This window comes from Psittacula echo, assembly GCF_963264785.1.
Source record: "Psittacula echo genome assembly, chromosome: 2".
NCBI lineage: Eukaryota > Metazoa > Chordata > Aves > Psittaciformes > Psittacidae > Psittacula > Psittacula echo.
In genome coordinates, this window is record NC_137737.1 from 96,741,435 (window position 1) to 96,761,287 (window position 19,853).

Consider the following 19,853-nt stretch of genomic DNA (forward strand, 5'->3'; position numbering starts at 1 on the left):
GCTCCGGTGCCTGGATCACCTCCTGCCCTCCTGCACTGACCTGGGTGTCTGCAGGGCTGTTGCTCTCACATGTTCTCACTCTTGTCTCTGGCTTCAAATTCCTTTGCAGTTTTGTCCCCTTTTCTGACTATGTTATCCCAAAGCCAGTCACTACCACGGTTGCTGATGGTCTTGGCCTTGGCCAGTGCTGTGTACCTCTTGAAATCAACTGGCATTGGCTCTGCTGGAGGGAAGCTTCTAACAGAAGCCATCCCTGTAGCTCCCCTCAAAAAAACCCTGCCATACAGACCCAATACAGTATTGTAATACTTTCATGTTCTGAGTCCTTTCCGTCCATAATACTAATGTATGACTCATAGTTCATATTTCAAAACAGTGTCACATGCTAGACTTCCCTTCTCTTGCTTTCATGAGCAAAATTAAAAGGAGGAGAAAGACTTGAACTGCATTAATTCAACTGAAAACTGAAAGTTAAGAGTTCATTTGATTTCCCAAAAGGACCACATTGGTTTAAAACCTGTTCTGGTTCAGCTGATGAATATGTGACAGCAAATAGGAATAATAAAAAGACCTCAGTATTAAAACAACTGAAAACCAGGGAATAAATAGCAAACAATATGAGCTAAAATTTATGAAGTGTAAACTGCTGGTTAAGAAAGATAAAGGCCAACAGGAAAATTCACAAGTTGCAGGACTGAAGAGAAAAGACAATATGCTTTTTAGAAGACTATTATAAACAAAATAAGTCCAAGATGGAGGGGGCTGCATGTTAGAACCGCATAAAAGGTGACAGTGTTTAACCCATTTATTTCTAGTCTCTGAAAAGAAGGAGAATCGTGCTCTTGCATCAAAAAGAGAATAAACCATGCACTCTTCAGGCTTTCTGCAGGAACTATCTACAGAATTAGAACAAGGGGTTACCACAGCAACATGGTATGAAGCACTGCCTCAGCCACCGAGCACCGATGTCCTAGATATGCATACAGCCAAGAGGTGCTTCTGCTACTACCACCACTGCCAATAGTGGCACGCAGATAAAATGAGTTTGAGAATGAATGTACAGGAATAATGACAAAGTCAGAAGGCTCATGGCCAATGGTCCTAAAAATACAGCTGAAAAAACCACTTGAAGTTATTGAGCTGCATAAAACCATAGACCAGGAAAACACTTCTTTTAAAAGCTGGAGAAGAGCACATCTGCATGGTCCCACCTGGACTGTGCCCTCTTCTCATGTCTGCTGAGAGCAGAGAGCTCTGCTCTGCCCCGCTGGGACAGAACAGCTCACCTCATCTCCACCACTGCAGGAGGCTGGGGGCTCCTTCCCTTACCAGCCCCTCCAGCCTCCTCGTCTGTGAATGAGAAACAGGAAACTGGGGGAACCACACTCAGCTGCTCAGACCAATTGTGCTCTTTCCTTTCTCATTCCCTCTGCAACACTTGAGAGTCCTCACACATTTGAAGAAGGCTGAAGATGAACCCAAAGCAGCAACCTTCCACCCCTCCAGCAGCAGGAGAAAGGCTGTACAAGCTTGAGGAGCTTCAGCAAGAGGAGAGCTGGAGCTGAAAGGAACAGAACTGCTGGGAAAGGGCAGATGTGGGCCATGATCATTCACTTATGTCAGATGCTTTTAATCACTGCTGCCATTAAGTCATAATGAATCCCTGAACACTGGGGAAATCCAAAGGACTGAAAGACAGCTGCTATATGACAGTCTTCAGAAAAGGGAAACATAACAATCCAGCTAACCACCGGATGGCAAGACTGACATCCATCCCAAGCAAAATACCAGAAAGCTGATAAGAAAGACAAATGACATCACTTAACAGAATTCTAGGGAATATCATCCTCTTTGGAGTGAAACTAGCTCACTGGGAAGATATCACTTCTAGCTGATAAAACGATTCACTTGTATTAGTAAATCATTTAACTCAGCAGCACAACGTACTGATTTTTAAAATCCACAATGAAGTATTTTAATGCAGAGATTCTGTAAATAAAGAATTAGTCACAGATTTATAATAATAAAATTAAATAAAACAGAGTGACCACAGAGAAATAACACTGCTGAGTAGAAAGGTGTTTATAAAGGTCTTAAAGGCATCAAGGTTCAATACAAAGACGTTGATGATAATATTTGCAAAGTTATAAAAATGTAGAAGGGTGGTAAATAGTGCTGAAGACGTAGAAAAATAGAGCAATCTGGAGTGCCTGGAAGGCTCTTTCTGTTTATCCACAATGGATTTTAATACAGCCAAATGCAAACAGACATCTCAGAATAGGGAATGCAAGTCATTTCTACTGAATAGGCACTGCATCCTGAAATGCCAGTGATTCTTGAGAGGAATTGAGCATCAAAGTGAAAAATGAACACAATCCATACCCTGAGCACCGCGGGAGGAGCTGCTGCAAAGGCAGCTAATGCAGTTGCTGACCTAAGTGAAGTGATTTTACCTCTGTTTACAGATACGATGAGCCTGACGCTGGAACAGTGTGTACAGCTCCCATGTAAGTGTTTTTCAAATAATGTTAGAAATTGAGAAGGGTGAGGAAAGAAGCTAAAAGAAATACTTGCAGGCTGAAGAAACCGCCTTGCATAGAGAAAAGAATTAGATGACTTGAATAAAGTGAAGTACTTTCATGTAGGAGAGTATTTCACTTTACTCAAGTAAAGGGGAAGATACGGGTGCTGAACTATTTTAATCTGAAATGTGGCAAGCACTTAGAAAGTGAAGCTGAAGCCAGATACATGCAAATAAGAAATAAGGAATTAGTTTGTAACATTGTGAACATTCAAACACTGGGGCAAGCTACAAAGGATTTAATGCATCCTGTTGTCTCGAAATCACTGTTGGATATCTTTCTGCGATGTACACTTTACCCTAACAGAAGTTATGCTTAAATTAAACACAAGCAGTTGGGCTGAATGCAGGCATACTCAGAAAAAAGAATTGGGTAGCTTTGGTGCTATAGGAGGTCGAATTACACTATCCAGTGATCTCTCCTTTCATTAAATTTTATGAATCATTTCCTGCCCAAATGTGATCACATACCGTGCATTCAATGCCTGAACTACATAAAAGGGCTGTTGCAGACCACAGCTTCGAAGCGGCACAAGTTTCGAAGAGGCAGCCTGAGAATAAGGAAGTTGTGTTCTCATCCCGACGGCACAGCAGAGCCCCGGCACGGCTTCACCAGCAAAGCGAGAAGGGGAGATGGTGCTGGAGCACAGCCTGGCTTTCCATAGGATTATGTGTTTCTACCTTGAGAGTAGCAACTGGGAAAATACTTCCACTCATGACAGCTAATCAATAGAATAGAAATCTACCTGCCTGCTGTCACTAAACTGATTGTGACACATTTCTGCCAAATGCTCTGCTTCTGATGAACAATTATGTTTTAAGAGAAACTATGATACTGGCTTTGGGTATATCTTTGCAAATAGCATGCTGCACTGTTTCTAGCTAAAGCAGCCCCACTTCCAAAAAAGCAAAACCAAAACTGAAGCAAAGAGTCACAAAAATTATTAAAGGTTGAGAAAAGGAGCCCCGCAGTCACAGTCCAGGAGCTCAGACTGTTTGGGTTATCGTGAAGAACAGCAACAGAGAACTTCCTCACAATAAGTAACTACGTTATGCAAGAAACAAACATTTCGTGACAGAGGTCAAGCTAATTCCAGCAAGATCCAATTTGCAGAATTTGAGGCTAATTAAATTCAGATTACAAATAAATGAGGATAACTATTGAAACAATTTACCCAGGACTGTAGAGGACTCTCTCTGTTACTGAGATTTTTTTTCTTAAGAGTCTTAGATGTGTGTGGTGAATAACTTGTTTAAGGATGTCTGATGGTCCAATGCTATACATGAGATAGAAACAAGTTCACAGTGGCTCTTTCTGGCCCTAAAATTTGTTTCTTTGCTTCAATGTCCTCTCCAGTGAAAAGGAAGAAGGTTAATTCACAAACCTGAAGAGCTGTTAGAAATGCCAATTGACTAACAAAAAGGTATGTAATGCTTGACTTACAAAGGGTGTTCTGCAAGTACTGGGAGTCATACATCGGGCTTACAACACAGCTAAGGTTGTCTGACACGGCATATATAAAAATTCACTCTAGTTTCTTTTAAAGAAAATATGTACAAATTCGGCTATGTTTGGAGCTTCTGAAAAAAAAAACCAGTTTGCATGTGTGCTTGTGAGACTTGTAGTCTGACAGTTATCCATAGGCTCTGCCTGAGCCTAAGCACACGTCATTCCCTTCATTCCTCCTACAGGCATCTGCACTATACATACGCGTCCCCATGCGCTTTACGTGCCTCCCCTCCGAGCAGCAAAGGCAGCGCCAGACTTTCCCTCTCGCTGTTCCTCCCCATCCTGGTGTGCTCTCCCTGCTCCAGCCGCTGCCGCCCAGAAACAAGGGACTCCACATATAAGGCACAGGAATGAGGAGTCGGCCATGGGGCGCTCTGAGGGTCACACTGAGATGAGACGGGACAGAAGCAGACTGCTTGTAGTCCTGAGTCTCAGCATCCCTAAGACCTTCAGACAGACGCTGTGGGGAAAGGGACCGCTGGGGAGCACTGCTTTCCTCCCCACACACCCCCCCCTTTTTTTTTTTTTTTTTGTTGTTGGGGTTTTTTTGGTTTGGTTTTGTTTTTGTGTTTTTTTTTTTTTTTTTTTGTTTACTTCGAAATAACCACCCGAAATTCAGGAATTTTGCCTGAAATTAGGTGGCCTGCATCTCCCTGCTGCAGTCCCCTGGCCAAGTCTCCTGAGGGCTCCTTTCCTGACGCTGCCTTTGTTACAGGAAGAAGTCTGAGCACACGGAGCCAGACCCCTGCCCTACTCAGAGAGCTTAGGGAAAGAATCAGGGCTGTGCCGGGGCTGTAGGAATGACGGCTGTGTGATGTAAGGAACACAAGTACTGCAGCGACATCAGAGGCATCAACCCCTCATTCCTGGCAGCCTTGGTCTCATTTCCGAAGATGATGAGCACCCAGTGCCTCAGCTGAAGGTACCCAGGACTGCACTCAATAGGAACATCCAGCAAAGGCTGCGTCTTCTGAAGAATCACCAACTGCTTGGCATTGAGTAAATGAGAATGTATCTTTCACATCTATCTCTACTAATAAGACCGTATGTCTCAGCACCATAACAAAAATGAATTTAGTGATGCTTTGATATACTTAGATAATAGAGTCGCAATTTTCACGGAACAGTCTGCAACAAAATGAATAGCACTGTGTGTGCACGGGATTTGAACAGATCTGGGACCACAAGGTGAATGAAAATAATAAAACCAAAATGTGCAATTTCTATTTTTAGCATGAGGTTAAGTAGCCTGTGCACATAGGTGAGGAATCCACATTTCATCTTGAACTCACGAGTTTCCTAATTTATAAGTGCTTGACTTTGAAACATGGCAGCCCTTTGTTACAGGGTTCCTGTATGCAGGAACCTTTAGCCGAACAAAAGTTTCAATCATTATTCTTTCCTCACAAACAAGTTCATCTGGGGACTAAGTTACTTCATCAGCTCTCCTTTCTTTATTTGTTTATATAAGAAAGCCTGAAATTAAGTTCAAGGAGACTTTTCTGTGCTTTAAGGATGTAAATAACTAACCTTTTAAAAAAGTTTAGACACAAGAGGTTTTTTTAAGTGATGTTTTTAAAATTAAGCTGTTTTTAGCACTTCTACCACGTACACAGTGTCACTTCAGGAAGGATAAGGACCACAGTACATATAAAAACACTAAAAAATCAGATTGGGAGTATGTCTGTACAATACTTTATAATTAGTGGCATCTCTTCCTACCAAGCTTGACTTTCGGCCTCCATTGTCTTCACCACAGACTGTCTGAGAAGGATATTACAGTGATGAACTTGGCAGTCCTGAGGGAATGGTTGGACTTGATGATCTTAAGGTTTTTTGCCAACCTATCTGATTTTATGGTTCTATAATATGGGACTGCCACAGCAGCTGGACTACCTATAGTAGGGTGTGAGCAGTGATGGAAAGCTTTGTTAGAGCTGGAGCATCTAAGACACTGTCTGAAGCATATGGATTATTTGATCATAGAATCATAGAATAGTTAGGGTTGGAAAGTACCTTAAGATCATCTAGTTCCAACCCACCTGCCATGATTAACAAGACAATCTCACATTGCAATCTTGCCCTCAGTAGGGATATTAATGCAGCATGTTTCACCTTTAAACTCTCAGAAACATATCTTTGAGATCTCTGTCCCTCTGTTACGTTTGCTGGAACCTGACTAACAGGTAAAACAAAGTAACTTCTAGAGAGTGAAAAGCAGATGCTGCAAAAGCCTAAGCATCATTTCCATAGCAAATTTGACTAAAATCAGTAAGATAAGTTGATGAAGTATTTCTGCTATGAAAGTACAGTGCAGTAGGGCCTTAGTTCATCCATCTTCAACCTATAGCTAATTCAGGTTTTGAAAGCAGCTTTATTCTGACAACACAGAGCTCAGGTGTATTTATCAAGTGTATATATAACTTTTCAGGTAGGTTCTGCCCAGACCTAGCTTTGTGCTACCATGATAAGGCTGCTGTTAGTTCATCAAATTTGTCTAGTTCATTAGCTTGTCTGCACTACTTCACATATGTGAGGGATAAATGTTCTTAGATAAAAAAACAGAGCAACAATATCACTTCAAATGGGTTGTGTCACTTTTTTCACTAGACAGAAATGGCACTGCACTGGCTGCTTTTTGGGCTGTTCTATCCTCATTCCCACTCCCCTGTTCCACCATAATAAACCAGTACATATTTCACCACCCATACACCACCATGATAGGGTGAACTACACGTCGCTTTGAGTTGCAGTACTAGCCACAGGCTGCAAATGCAGCTCTGCACTATGAAGCTGTGCTTGTCCTCCAAACCCTCTTGTAAGTTCACCAGCATTACTGGTATCACTCTCACAACCACCTATGTTTTAATACTCTGTTTGTCATTTCACCAGACTTTGATTGTCTGGGGTTTAGGGTTCTCTTTGAAATACTAGAAGAATGATCTTTGATAAGACTATCCATCATCCTGCATCCACCAGTCCAAACCAGAAGTGTGGTGCAATTTTGGAGCAAATGCCGACAGCATGATGATAAACCCTGACTTATACAAAGGGATGTTACAGATAGATTGGAGGATTGAACAGATGAGAAAGAAATAGAGAAACACTAGGAACCATGTTCAGTTTTCTATCGTACAACCAAAACTGAACTAATTTAAATGGATTCTTTATCAGGAAAGGATCACTTATCAAAATCAGGGAGACTCTCCACAGTAGCCAGTAAGCTGGTGAACCCCTTCTGTGGGCAGGCCAAGATTCAGTTCTAAGTCTTTCAAAAAAGCCTGCTGTACACTATAACTGTACTCTCCCCAATTCCTTTCTTTTTTTCTACAAAAGGCTTCTCAAAAGGTTTTATTTGCACTCTAGTGCAGAATAGGAGTCAAAATAAGTGGCAGCTCATATATTTTGTATGTCTATTTCTTTATACATATATATTTCATATAGACATCATATATTTGTATATTTTTATATCATGAGGGACAGCATGGGAAGGGACAGAAGTGATTGCACCTGGCTCAGGGACACAGCTTTCAGAGGAGCCTCTGTGACACCAGGAGAACACAGCACAGCATCTTCCCCAGAAAAGAAGCAAAAGAGGACAGGATCTAAGGCCAGCAAAATGGGGATTGACATTTTTATCATTGTAAAAGTTATTACGAACCGTGTGTGTGTAGGAGTAGAACAGCAGGGGGAAAAAAAACTTATAAATACTTATAAACCTACATGTAACATCAACTTGATGGGAAGATGCAATCCCACTCTTTTCCTGGCTTTGCTGCTTCTATGTTCCTCCTCTTCAGTCATTCAGTGGAAGAAAATGGGAAACAAAGGATGAAATGCCAAGAGCCCCGTAACAGATCAAACAGAGCTTACATTCTGAAGATCCACAGAAAAAAAGAAAACAAAACCAAACAAGGAAAAAGGAGGTGTTTGTTTTTCTCAAAACTTGAGGTAGAAAATGTGAATGCAGAGAAAACTGAAATTAATAAGAAATGTTTTCTCCCAGACTGAGTAATTGATGTTAGCTTGATGCTTAAACTGACAAAGTTATTATTGTTATCACTGCAATTCAGTCTTTTAAAATGTTTTTGCTACCAATGTAAGAAACACTGCCGCATTTGAAAGGAACAGGTCACAGTTTAGAAACGCACTCAGAGAGCCAGGCTGGCATGCGAGTTGTCAAGGTTTTGCTCAGCTCTTGCAAGTCTTCAGGTTAATGACGTACATGATAATCAGAATGAAAACTCAGAAGTTTCTGTTCTTTCTGATACAGAACCTGAAGACAAAAGTAAAACTAAAATCTGATGTAGCTATTATTTTTGAGATTATAAATGTAGCTAAACAAGTTATACTGGTTGAAAGGCTGGCTAGTTATGTCTTCTACACTGACAAGGCTCTACTCCAGCACCTTGGTTTGGATACGTACTCAAATTTACTGCAGGTCCTTAACTATGGATCGTGAGTATACGATTTCCTCTCCAGGAACACAAATCTCTCCTTCTGAGGAGTATAACACACAGATTCCCATTCTGTTTCTGAGATATCCGACATATTCTCTTTGTTCATTATTTGACAATCTTTGGCAATTTCTATTGTAAATATTTTCCACTGTTTTAGAGACATATCTCCAGAGGAAAAAAATATGTTTAAATGCATTTGCAAGTGTCTGCAGTACAATTCTGCCTTCTAATACTATTTATATCTGTTACTAGCCTAAAGTAATCAATATATTACAATTTATTCTCACAAATAACCCAAGCAGTAGTATTTTTTTATGTGCTCATTAGATTTTTCATCATATCTTTTTAGATTTTTAAAACTTAATTTAATTAGATTTTCATGAACAAGTAATGACTGCAAGTATTTCACTGCATATAATTAATGCAAGAGATGGGGACAAATTTCACCTCTTGCCTTCAAAACTTCCAGAATTTTTTTTTTATGTTTCTAAGATAAAAAAGCAAACATTTCATGGATACATCCTACCACAATATAATTTGTCATGAAGCATTTGCTACCGTCTAAAGCCACCTGACACTAATAAAGCAGCTAGTTTGACATTTACTGATTCTCATCCACTCCTGAAAAACAATAAATAGGAATTCTTCACAGAGTGAAAATCTTCAGGCATCTCTCCGATTGCCATGCAGGGGAGAGCTTTTTTTATCTGCTTAGCTGAAGGGCAATACTCCAGCTAAGAACCTACCTGGTTCTGAGTAGGACAAAAAAGATTCGTCATGAGTCTTAGACAAAGCACTCCTATTTTTACACTCCTGTTTTTACACACCATTTTCACAACAATGCAATGCTACTGACTCATGTTTAGTTTGTGATCCACCAGATTTCCACATCCTTTTCTCCTTAGCCCGTGTCGCCTAGCCAGCCGTTCTCCGTGCTGTACTTGAGTACATGATTTATTGCTGTCTGAAGATAAACCTTTGCACAGAACCTTACAGACTCACATCCTGCTTGCTTTTCTGGAGATTGTGACTGTCAAAATCACTCTGAATTTGACTCTCGTTTCCCAGGGTGCCTGAAACCTGTTTCAGCTTGGTGACCTCTGCAGGCTGAATGCCCACATGTGTTAGAACTCATCATACGAGCCATTCAGGAAATAGGGAACAGCTCTGACAGACCCCTGCGGTGTCTCAACCTGCATGACAGTCTTCTAAATATACCCCTCCAAAATCTCTAGCACCCGCAGAACAACCTCAGCATATTTTGCTTGTCTAGAAATGGCCTGAAATGAGAAAAAAACCACCACGTTTGTGGAAGGATTCCTCATCTGAGGGCAAGGAGAGGAAGACTCAATCTGACAAATGCACTAGGAGTTCTCAGACATCAGGAAAACACACTTTGGAAAAGCAAATCCCTGTGAAAGACGAGGAGGCAAAGAAGAGCCCCCTTTCCAAACAATGTTGCCCTGAGTGTGAGGTGAGAGCATAATATTTGGAGTTTCAATAAAGGAAGAACTTTGAGAGGCTACTCAGCATCATGACTCCCAGGGATCAGTATAGTACCAAACACAGCAAACAGCTCCCAGGAAAGCAGAACAATGACCCTGAAACTGCCACACATTCATCTTCACTCTGTCTCAGCTCCAGTGTTACAGAGGAGGGAGAAATCCACTAGTGATGGATTTTTACAGTCCTTAATGAGTGACAAAATTTGAATTTATGGCAGCACATGTCTTCAGCAAGCTAAACCTACTGAAATGACCACCATTCAGCATCAATGCAAATAAAGTTTAAGGAATAAATATGTAATATGCATGCACGGATATTGCTCTTGAACACAGAGCAATAGCTTTGGTGCGCCAGGCACCACTGCAGTAACAGGAAGGGTCAACGACATCGTGGCAGACAACATGTTTTGCAGCCTCAGCTTAATAGGCTGCTTCATGCAAATTATTTATTCACTGTCTGCAGATGCAGCCTTGATTCAAAACTGTAGACAGTATGGGCCAGCCCAAAACAATCTTATCCTGCAGCAAGTTCCCGGATGCAGCCCAAATGCTTCGCTCACAGGCACTCAGATTAAAGGTGTTCCACTGACACAGGCTGCTAAGCTCTGCCATCTCACACGATTTTACACCATCATCCTGCACTTGCCTGCTGTTGAACACCAGAAGGCACCTATTAGAGGGAAAGGATAAGATCCAGCATAAGGTCTCACAAACAAAGGTAAAAGAGATACACTGGGTTTCTTGCAATCGTAGCTACCTGACTCTGCGATTGAGGGTTGCAAGCGCATGAACAAATCCTACCTTGTCTACACTGAAATGGCTGTATTACACACTGGTACTAGGGACCTCGGGGGGTCATAAATACTTGGGGTGCATTTAGTTGGCATTATGTTGGCGTAGTTTTGTCCACCCCACTTGTGCAATCCTGCCAGTCCATCCATTCAAATTCTGCAGTTACCCATGGTGTATTTGTTACACTGATGACAGCACAATGCAGCTACAGCTGCTTTAGAAACCTGAAAGATCATCGCTCTGAAGGTAAATGGAACTAAATCCAAAAGGACTGTCACCAGCTCTGTGGGAGCTCCGAACCGACAGAGACATACTCCTAAAGCATTTCCGTCTCAGGATGCTCAGCTAGTCCCTAACTCTGACTCAAATTCCTTCCAAAGTACCTTGAAACTTTCATTCTTTAGGCAGACCCAGGAGCCTGCTTCCTCTTAGAAAAAGCGTGCACTGGGTACACTTAAGACTGCATATCTGCTCTCGTGCCCTCCTTCTTTGCTTCGACCTCAAAATGTTTGTAGATATTCTGGTCTGCGTTTCCTAGTAGCAATTTGCATAGAGGGCCAGCAACGAAACTGTTTCTCCCAAAGCAGCAGCTCTTGCTTCTGCTAACCAAGTATGGCTGGATTTATTTCTATATATATATATCAGCATATACCTCTGACATATGACTGACCTTCTCGTACCAGCTGGTAGCTGGCAGGAAACAAATTTCTGGGGTAGACATTCCTTGCTTTTCACATCCTGTTGCAGCGATGCCCCATTCTGAGCATCAGTGAGCACTGCACTGCTGCCAGGTCCTCCTGTCCTGCTTGCCATGGCTGTGTGGTGACAATGACCACCAGCAGCAAGCTGTCATAAACACACAGTTAGACAGGAATTGTGTGAGAGCATTCACTTTGACAAACATCCCGTTGCTTGCCTCATGGCAGAACTGATGATGCCTTTGGCCTGCTCATAGCAGGGAAGCAGGCAGGCACTGCCGGCTCTCCAGGTAACCCCGGTTCAAGTGGGAGCAGCCAGAGTTGAGCAAAATCCCACTTGTGCCGTTCAGGCAGATTGTGTTAGCAGTTGATGAATTGTGGTTATCTGAGCTATAGCTTATTCCTCATGGGTAAGCCAACTCAAATTGAAAACATCACCACTCTTCAGCAACGAGTTTGTGTGTGTGTGGACATGAGTCAAATTAGAAGCAATGTCTGAGTTAGGACTCCAGTTATTCCATAGTGAAGACAAGCTCATGTTATCCAAATTCATCCCCTTCCTGAGGATCAACTTTATTGGTTATTCAAACATTACTGTAAAAAAAAAAAAGCCCTGGCTGAGACTTCCTACCCAAACTTGGCAATTCCTTAAATTTTCCTCCAAAATCTGCTTTGTCCTAGCTGTCTCTGGGCACAAAGAGACACTCCCACATCCTTTACATTCCAGTTGGGGCTAATTAAACTCACATGTCAGCATGAGTCAGCAGTAATTACCAGGACTATTAAGGAAAGATTTGGCACCAGACCTTGGTTATTCAATAGTAGAGCCCCCATATTTAGGGTCTTGGCTTAAATCGAACCCCTTTAAAACACACGACGGCAAAAGCTGTGCCAAGTTCAACTACATATCGGCAGTTCCTGATACATATATACGCATTCCAGATATATATTTTTAGATATACCTAGATAAAGGCAAATCAAATGCAAAAATCACTTCTGACTAGTAAATCCCCCGTGGTAGAGTTTAAGTCTGTTTGCACGCTTAAAATGATGAATCAATATTAGATTGCCTGGCTGGTTTTCGTGAGCATCTGCACTGCAAACGGGGCCTAGCAATGCATTTCCTCCTTACAATTCCTGGGCAGAAATCAGAATCAATGGGAAGCTGAGGTAACAATGTACCACTCCCTTCTACAGCTTGTTTGGAATAAAAATCCCAAGACCACAACAACCTGGCTTTTCCATGTACCAGCGTTCGTTCCCTGCTGCTCTTCACCAAAACAGTCCACCTCAGTACACCTTCACCCTGCGGACTGTGGAGCTCTGTGCTTCCAGAGCTGAAGGAAGGCTGGAGGTGTTTACACATAGGCCCGATGCAGACCCTGGAAACCCAGGTCTCTCCTCGAGACCAGAGAACACCCAAATACACTTTTATGGTCAACTATGGAAAAAAATACGTTGTCACAAATATATACACTGATGCAGAGATGCGATGGATGCAGCAGTGAAAAGCAAACACTGCCTCAGCCCTTGCTTGGGCAGGGGGTGCCAGCCAGAGCAACAGTGTTAAAGTTGCTATCAAAACCTGATCTGGTAGCTTTGGATCTTAATACCTATGACATTAGGTACTTTGTTTTTCAAGGAAACAAATTCTTGCTCTTGGTTGCAAATTAACCAAGTGTCTTGCCAGTGAATTTGATCTTGTCAGTCGTTTAAGTCTCTCACTTACACGCAACAATTTAGTCTTAGCCCTGGATAATAACACTCTCTACGGTTCATAAAAAAGCACTGTTTTATTTTATCTACTGCAAACATATGTGCATCAACATTCTTCTCAACAGACCACTTCTGAGCCCAACCAGATCATTCAGTTTTATTTAAATCCAGCCCCGGTTGTCTTTTTGAAATTTTCAACTACCAAACAACGTCAAGCATATTCTTGGGGTTTCTGGTGGGTTTTGTTTCCTTTTTTTCCTCCTTTTTTTCTTTTGGTCTCAATAGTCTATCTCCTAGACACTCACTAAATGACGCACGATCATTGTTTGTGCCCGTCTTCAGGGAAGAAAGAGTTTCTTACATGTTATAACTAGGTTTTATGCTATTTGCATTATTCTTCAATAAAGACATAAAACTACAGCTTCACCCGAATAGGGGCAAAACTCGTGTTTACTACAGAAAGTAACGCAAAGTCAGGGAAAAGCATGAGAGCTCGTACACACGCTTCGCCCTTCTCTCGCTGATTTTTCCTCCTTGGGTACGTCAAACTGAAACACAACAAGAATCTGTAGCTCTGAAGTTATAAGACACTGAGAAGGGAAGCTTTGGGGGATGCACCGCCTGACCCCAAAGCAAACCCACCCCGGGTAAGGCCAAGCAAGTGCCCTCGGGGCACAAGAAGCAATGTGAAACTTTATTCTTTGGGCTTTGCCCCTGAAAAGTCTTTCGAAGCAACAGCGGAAAGGATGGGTGAGGCCAGATGGGGCCAGGGTGCCCTGGCAAAGCCCTCCTCCTAGCCGGTTTGAGCCCTGGGGACAACCGTGCAGCACCCTGGGCATCACCCGCCCGGGGACACCAGCACCTCCCGGGGCTTTCGCTTCGCGGGATCTGCGGACCGCCACTGGAGCCGGGTGGAAGGAGCGCGGAGCGTCCTGCACGGCTGCGGTCCCACCGCCGCCGAAACCTCCGGGGAGGTGAGCCCCGACACACACCCAGAGGCGTGGGGTGCTCCGGTCCCCTGGTTCCCCCGCAAAGCAGGGACTGAAGCCTCGCCCGCCCAACCGCGAGGTCTAGGGATGCATCCACTTACTTACCCCACGGTCTCCGCCACGACCCGGGGGTGCAAAGTTTCTGCGGGCGAAGAGCAGCCCTCCCTCCGCTGCGCCGAGCGGCGGTGCAGGGGCGGAGGTGCGAGAGCGGGCGGCTGGAGCGGGACGGAGGGCGCCGGGGGTGGGGAGGATGCTCGGCCGCCGCTTCCCTCGTGATTCAGGTGGCGGGCTGGCGGCCGAGTGACAGAGCGAGCCGCCGGCGAGCCGCTCGCACGCGATCCCCGGGCCGCCGTCGCCGCCGTCACACCCCGCCGGCGGCAGAGGGCGCTGCGACGGCGCGGCTGGCTCCGGCGAGGACAGGGACACCGGGTACCGCGGGTCGGAGCCGCGGCGTTGAGCGCGCCTCCCCGCCGGGCTGCGCGCCAATCCGCTGCGGGAGAGGAGCGGGGACAGGGATGGATCTCCCCCCTGCTCCCCACAACCGGTGCGGTGCACCTGCCAGCGCCGCCGCAGAGCCCGGCTCTCCCGAAAAGTTGGTAGGGAAAACGCGGGGGTCATTCCCGCCTCTGGGGCACCTGGGGCAGCCTCAACATCTCCAGCATCGGTGCCTTCGGACGGCGCTCCCCTCTGTCCCTCCCGTTTCTCCCCCTGCGCCCACCCCGCTCTCTGTCCGATGCGGTTTCTTTGTGCTTGTAGCCTTGCGTGGTGGAAGCGCATCTCCACAGTACCGTCACGTTCAGCTCAGCGCTGCACTTACCTGCCTCACCAGGAAGCGGAATAACAGAGGGGATGGTTTCATTTTATGGCTTTTAACGAGTGGGTTCCCCACCACCACCACCCCTCCCCAACGTTTTGCCGACGGATTTCTGGTTTGTCCTGGAAGTGGCAGGGGTGCCAGTCAGCAAGGCCTTGGCTTTTGCCTATGGTTTTGATGCTGGTGCTTGATAAGTACCTAAAGCAGCTCTTGTACAGGATGCTTAAGGTCAGGACAGACAAAACCAGAGCAGGCTGACGCAGAAAGTCCAAGGTAACAAAGTGAAAACCAATCCTCTCCCTGGTGGGATACCAGTCTTTAGCGAGGAGATCCAAATGTTAAACCCTCAGCAGACTGCTAGGACTGGTTGCTGTGGGGAGGAACTGTCTCCTGCTCCTCAGCCCTGGACTGCTGATGTGTCCCCTCGGATGCAGATGCCATGGCAGGTACCACCACTCAGACAGCAGCACCCTGTTCTGCCTGCCTTTGCCCCAGACACAGTGATGCGGCTTCTCAGGCCCCAGCTGGCTGAGCTCTATATCCACAGACAATCCTTCTGGGAAAGCCCAATTATCAAGATACAAGGTGTCAGGAATAATGTATAGGAAAGCGAAGAACTCCACTTTTGCTAATCACAGAATCATAGAATGGTTTGGGTTGGAAAAGACCTTCAAAGGTCACCCAGTCCTACCCCCCTCCAGTGATCAGGGACATCTTACACCAGATCAGGTTGCTCAGAGCCCCATGCAACCTGATCTTGAATGTTTCTAGGAATAGGGCATCTACAATCTCTTTAAGCCACCTATTCCACTGTTTCACCTCCCTCATCATAAAAAGTTCTTCCTTATATCTATTCTGAACAATCTGATAGATGTTTATCCATACAAAGCAACTCTAAGGTTACTTGTGGAACAGATTGAATGAAAATGCCCTGCCTGGGCATGAATTTACTGGGGAAGAAGTGGAGAGGAACAGGAGTGTTAGAGAGTACCTGAGCTTTCCGTTCTTCCATCAGTAGGTCTCTGTGGTTGTACTTGAATGGCTTCCCAGCCTTCCCAGCAGTTCAGAGCTGGATCTCTCTGCAGCACCTCACCACCTGACCACACAATCACCATTAATTCTTTGGCTTGGCCATTCATGCCTTGCTTTTAGCAAGGAAACCTCACTATGACAAATGACAGTGAGAAGAGCGTGCAGCAAGCTCACTGCCCTGGACTTCAAGAGAGCAGATTTGGCCTCTTCAGGAACCTGCTTAGTAAGGTTCCATGGGATACAGCCCTAGAGGGCAGGGGGGCCCAAGGCTGTTGGTTGTTATTCAAGGATCACCTGCTACAAGCTCAGGAGTGTTGCATCCCAACTAGAAGGAAGTGCAGCAGGAGGGCCAGGAGACCTCCTTGGATGGATAAGGAGCTGCTCAGGAAAATTCAAAGGAAAAAAGAGGCTTATAGAAGGTGGAAGCAGGGACAGACGGCCTGGGAAGAATACAGGGATGTTGTCAGGGAAGCTATGGACCAGATTAGGAAAGCTAAGGCCCACTTAGAATTAAACTTGGCTAGGGATCTGAAGGATAACAGGAAGGGATTCTATAGGTACATAGCAAATAAAAGACAGACTAGGGACAACATAGGCCCCCTCCAGAAGCTATCGGGGAACTGGCTACCCAGGATTTGGAGAAGGCTGAGGTTCTTAATGACTTCTTTGCCTCAGTCTTCACTGGCAAAGTCTCAGACCGCACCACACAAGTCTTGGAAGGCAGATACAGGGACTGTGAGAATGAAGACCCTAGGCCCACTGTAGGAGAGGATCTGGTTCAAGACCATCTTAAAAACCTAAATGTACACAAGTCCATGGGACCTGACAAAACCCATCCACGGGTCCTGAAGGAGCTGGCGAATGAAGTTGCTAAGCCACTGTCCATCATATTTGAAAAATCATGGCAGTCAGGTGAAGTTCCCGACGACTGGAAGAAGGGAAATATAACCCCCATTTTCAAGAAGGGGAAAATGGATGACCCAGGGAATTACAGACCAGTCAGTCTCACCTCTGTGCCTGGCAAAATCTTGGAGCAGATTCTCCTGGAAGGCATGCTAAGGCACATGAAAAACAAGGAGGTGGTTGGTGACAGCCAGCATGGCTTCACTAAGGGGAAATCCTGCCTGACCAATTTGGTGGCCTTCTATGATGGGGCTACAGAACTGATGGAGAGGGGCAGAGCAGTTGAAGTCATCTACCTGGACTTGTGCAAAGCCTTCGACACTGTCCCACATGACATCCTTGTCTCTAAATTGGAGAGACATCAATTTGATGGATGGACCACTCGGTGGATAAAGAACTGGCTGGATGGCCGCACGCAAAGAGTTGTGGTCAATGGCTCGATGTCCGGCTGGAGACCGGTAACGAGTGGTGTCCCTCAGGGATCGGTGTTGGGACCGGTCTTGTTCAACATCTTTGTCGGTGACATGGACAGTGGGATTGAGTGCGCCCTCAGCAAGTTTGCCAATGACACCAAGCTGTGTGGTTTGGTTGATACGCCGGAGGGAAGGGATGCCATCCAGAGGGACCTCGACACGCTTGTGAGGTGGGCTGATGCCAACCTGATGAAGTTTAACCATGCCAAGTGCAAGGTCCTACACCTGGGTCGGAGCAATCCCAGGCACAGCTACAGGTTGGGCAGAGAAGAGATTCAGAGCAGCCCTGCAGAGAAGGACTTGGGGGTGTTGGTTAATGAGAAAATGAACATGAGCTGGCTTCAGTGTGTGCTCGCAGCCCAGAAAGCCAACCGTATCCTGGGCTGCATCAAAAGGAGCGTGACCAGCAGGTCGAAGGAGGTGATCCTGCCCCTCTACTCTGCTCTCATGGGACCTCACTTGTATTGTGTGCAGTTCTGGTGTCCTCAACATAAAAAGGACATGGAACTGTTGGAACAAGTCCAGAGGAGGGCCATGAGGATGATCAGGGGACTGGAGCACCTCCCGTATGAAGACAGGCTGAGAAAGTTGGGGCTGTTCAGCCTGGAGAAGAGAAGGCTGCTTGGAGACCTCATAGCAGCCTTCCAGTATCTGAAAGGGGCCTATAAGGATGCTGGGGATGGACTATTCATCAGGGACTGTAGTGATAGGACAAGGGGTAACGGGTTAAAACTGAAACAGGGGAAGTTTAGATTGGATATAAGGAAGAAATTCTTTACTGTTAGGGTGGTGAGGCACTGGAATGGGTTGTCCAGGGAGGTTGTGAATGCTCCATCCTTGGCGGTGTTCAAGGCCAGGTTGGATGAGGCCTTGCATGGCATGGTTTAGTGTGGGGTGTCCCTGCCCATGGCAGGGGGGTTGGAACTAGATGATCTTAAGGTCCTTTCCAACCCTAACTATTCTATGATTCTATGATTCTAAGTATCCGCATAGTAAGTCTGCATCCCTTTTGTGCTCCTGCCCTGCACGTGGATGGAAGATGGAAGAGCCCAGTTCGCAGGAACACTGTTGTTCAAGCAAAATAGAACCAGTCATCACTGTTGATTGCTCTGTTACATCTCCCCAGACAAAGCCTTGGCTATAAAAATAGATGCAATAATCCACATGGACAGTTGCAATTGTAAATGGCATTCAAAAGCAAAAAATGGGATTTATAGTTTGACACAGACATCCCCAATCCGTCAGGATGTGACACATTGGCAACATGTCTGTGCCAAACTATGAATATGTTATTTACTTTTCTTCTGAATGCTATTTACGATTGTAACCTTCACAGTAAATTAGTGTATCTATTTTATATTGGACGTTTTCTAAGAGGCTTTGGTATTGTCTGCACTTATTATATCCACAGAATTGATGTAAGTTAGACCAATTCGGGCCACAATAAATCTTCGGGAACTACAGACTGCTTATGTTAGGAGGATTTGCCAGCATAACCCTACCAGCAAAATCCTATCTGGCAGAGGCAAGGCCTATGTTTGGAAAGAGAAATCAAAGGCCATCAACACTGAATAGCTCTCCGCTAGATGGAACAATGGTGTTTCTCCTGCCAGGCCATTGACAGGGAGTGATTTACCCAGAAGAGAACTGGGGAGGAGGGGTGGAGCCCAGAAAGTGCTGGATAATGGTGAGACAGCCATAGGGCAACTATTATTCATCACTTCTCCTGGTGAACTTAATGCCACGGAGGAGAGCTGGGGACTCAGGAGGTGTCTTGGAGTGCAAAAACACATGTGAGCTCACTGACATGAACCTGCTTTCATTTGGAAGCGGTGTCACCATATGGTGCTCACATGACTCTACTAGATCTCTTAGTGAGTTCATTTGACCGGGAACAGGGCCGAGCTAGCATAAGTCCAGCTTGGAATTTGGACCCTTTTGCACCTGTCTGCATCAATACACCCAAAAACAGTTCGGGTGTTTTATGGGAGCTTATTGCACATACAGCTGAATGACCCAGCCTGCAGAGAGAATAGTTTTGCTGTATTCTCTTCAGTCCATGGGTTTTAAATTTTGTAAAAAATGATTACATTTGCCAGGCAAGAATTGTTTTTCAGAATCTCATGCTGCTGACTGTTTATACTTACACCAGCTATGTGCAGATCTTTATTATACAAGTTAGACTTACTGAACAACCGTCAGATAGTTGTGCTTTCCTTCTTGAATTTTAATTGCTTACTTGCCCAGCATCTATTTTTAAAATGGAACTGTAAATGGAACAGTAAGTTCCATCACTCACTGTAGAGGCAGAGGGTCAGCCCCTTCCTTACTCCTCCTCCTCTGCTCCCTCCCGCAGGGAACGTAGAGGAATTAGGACCTG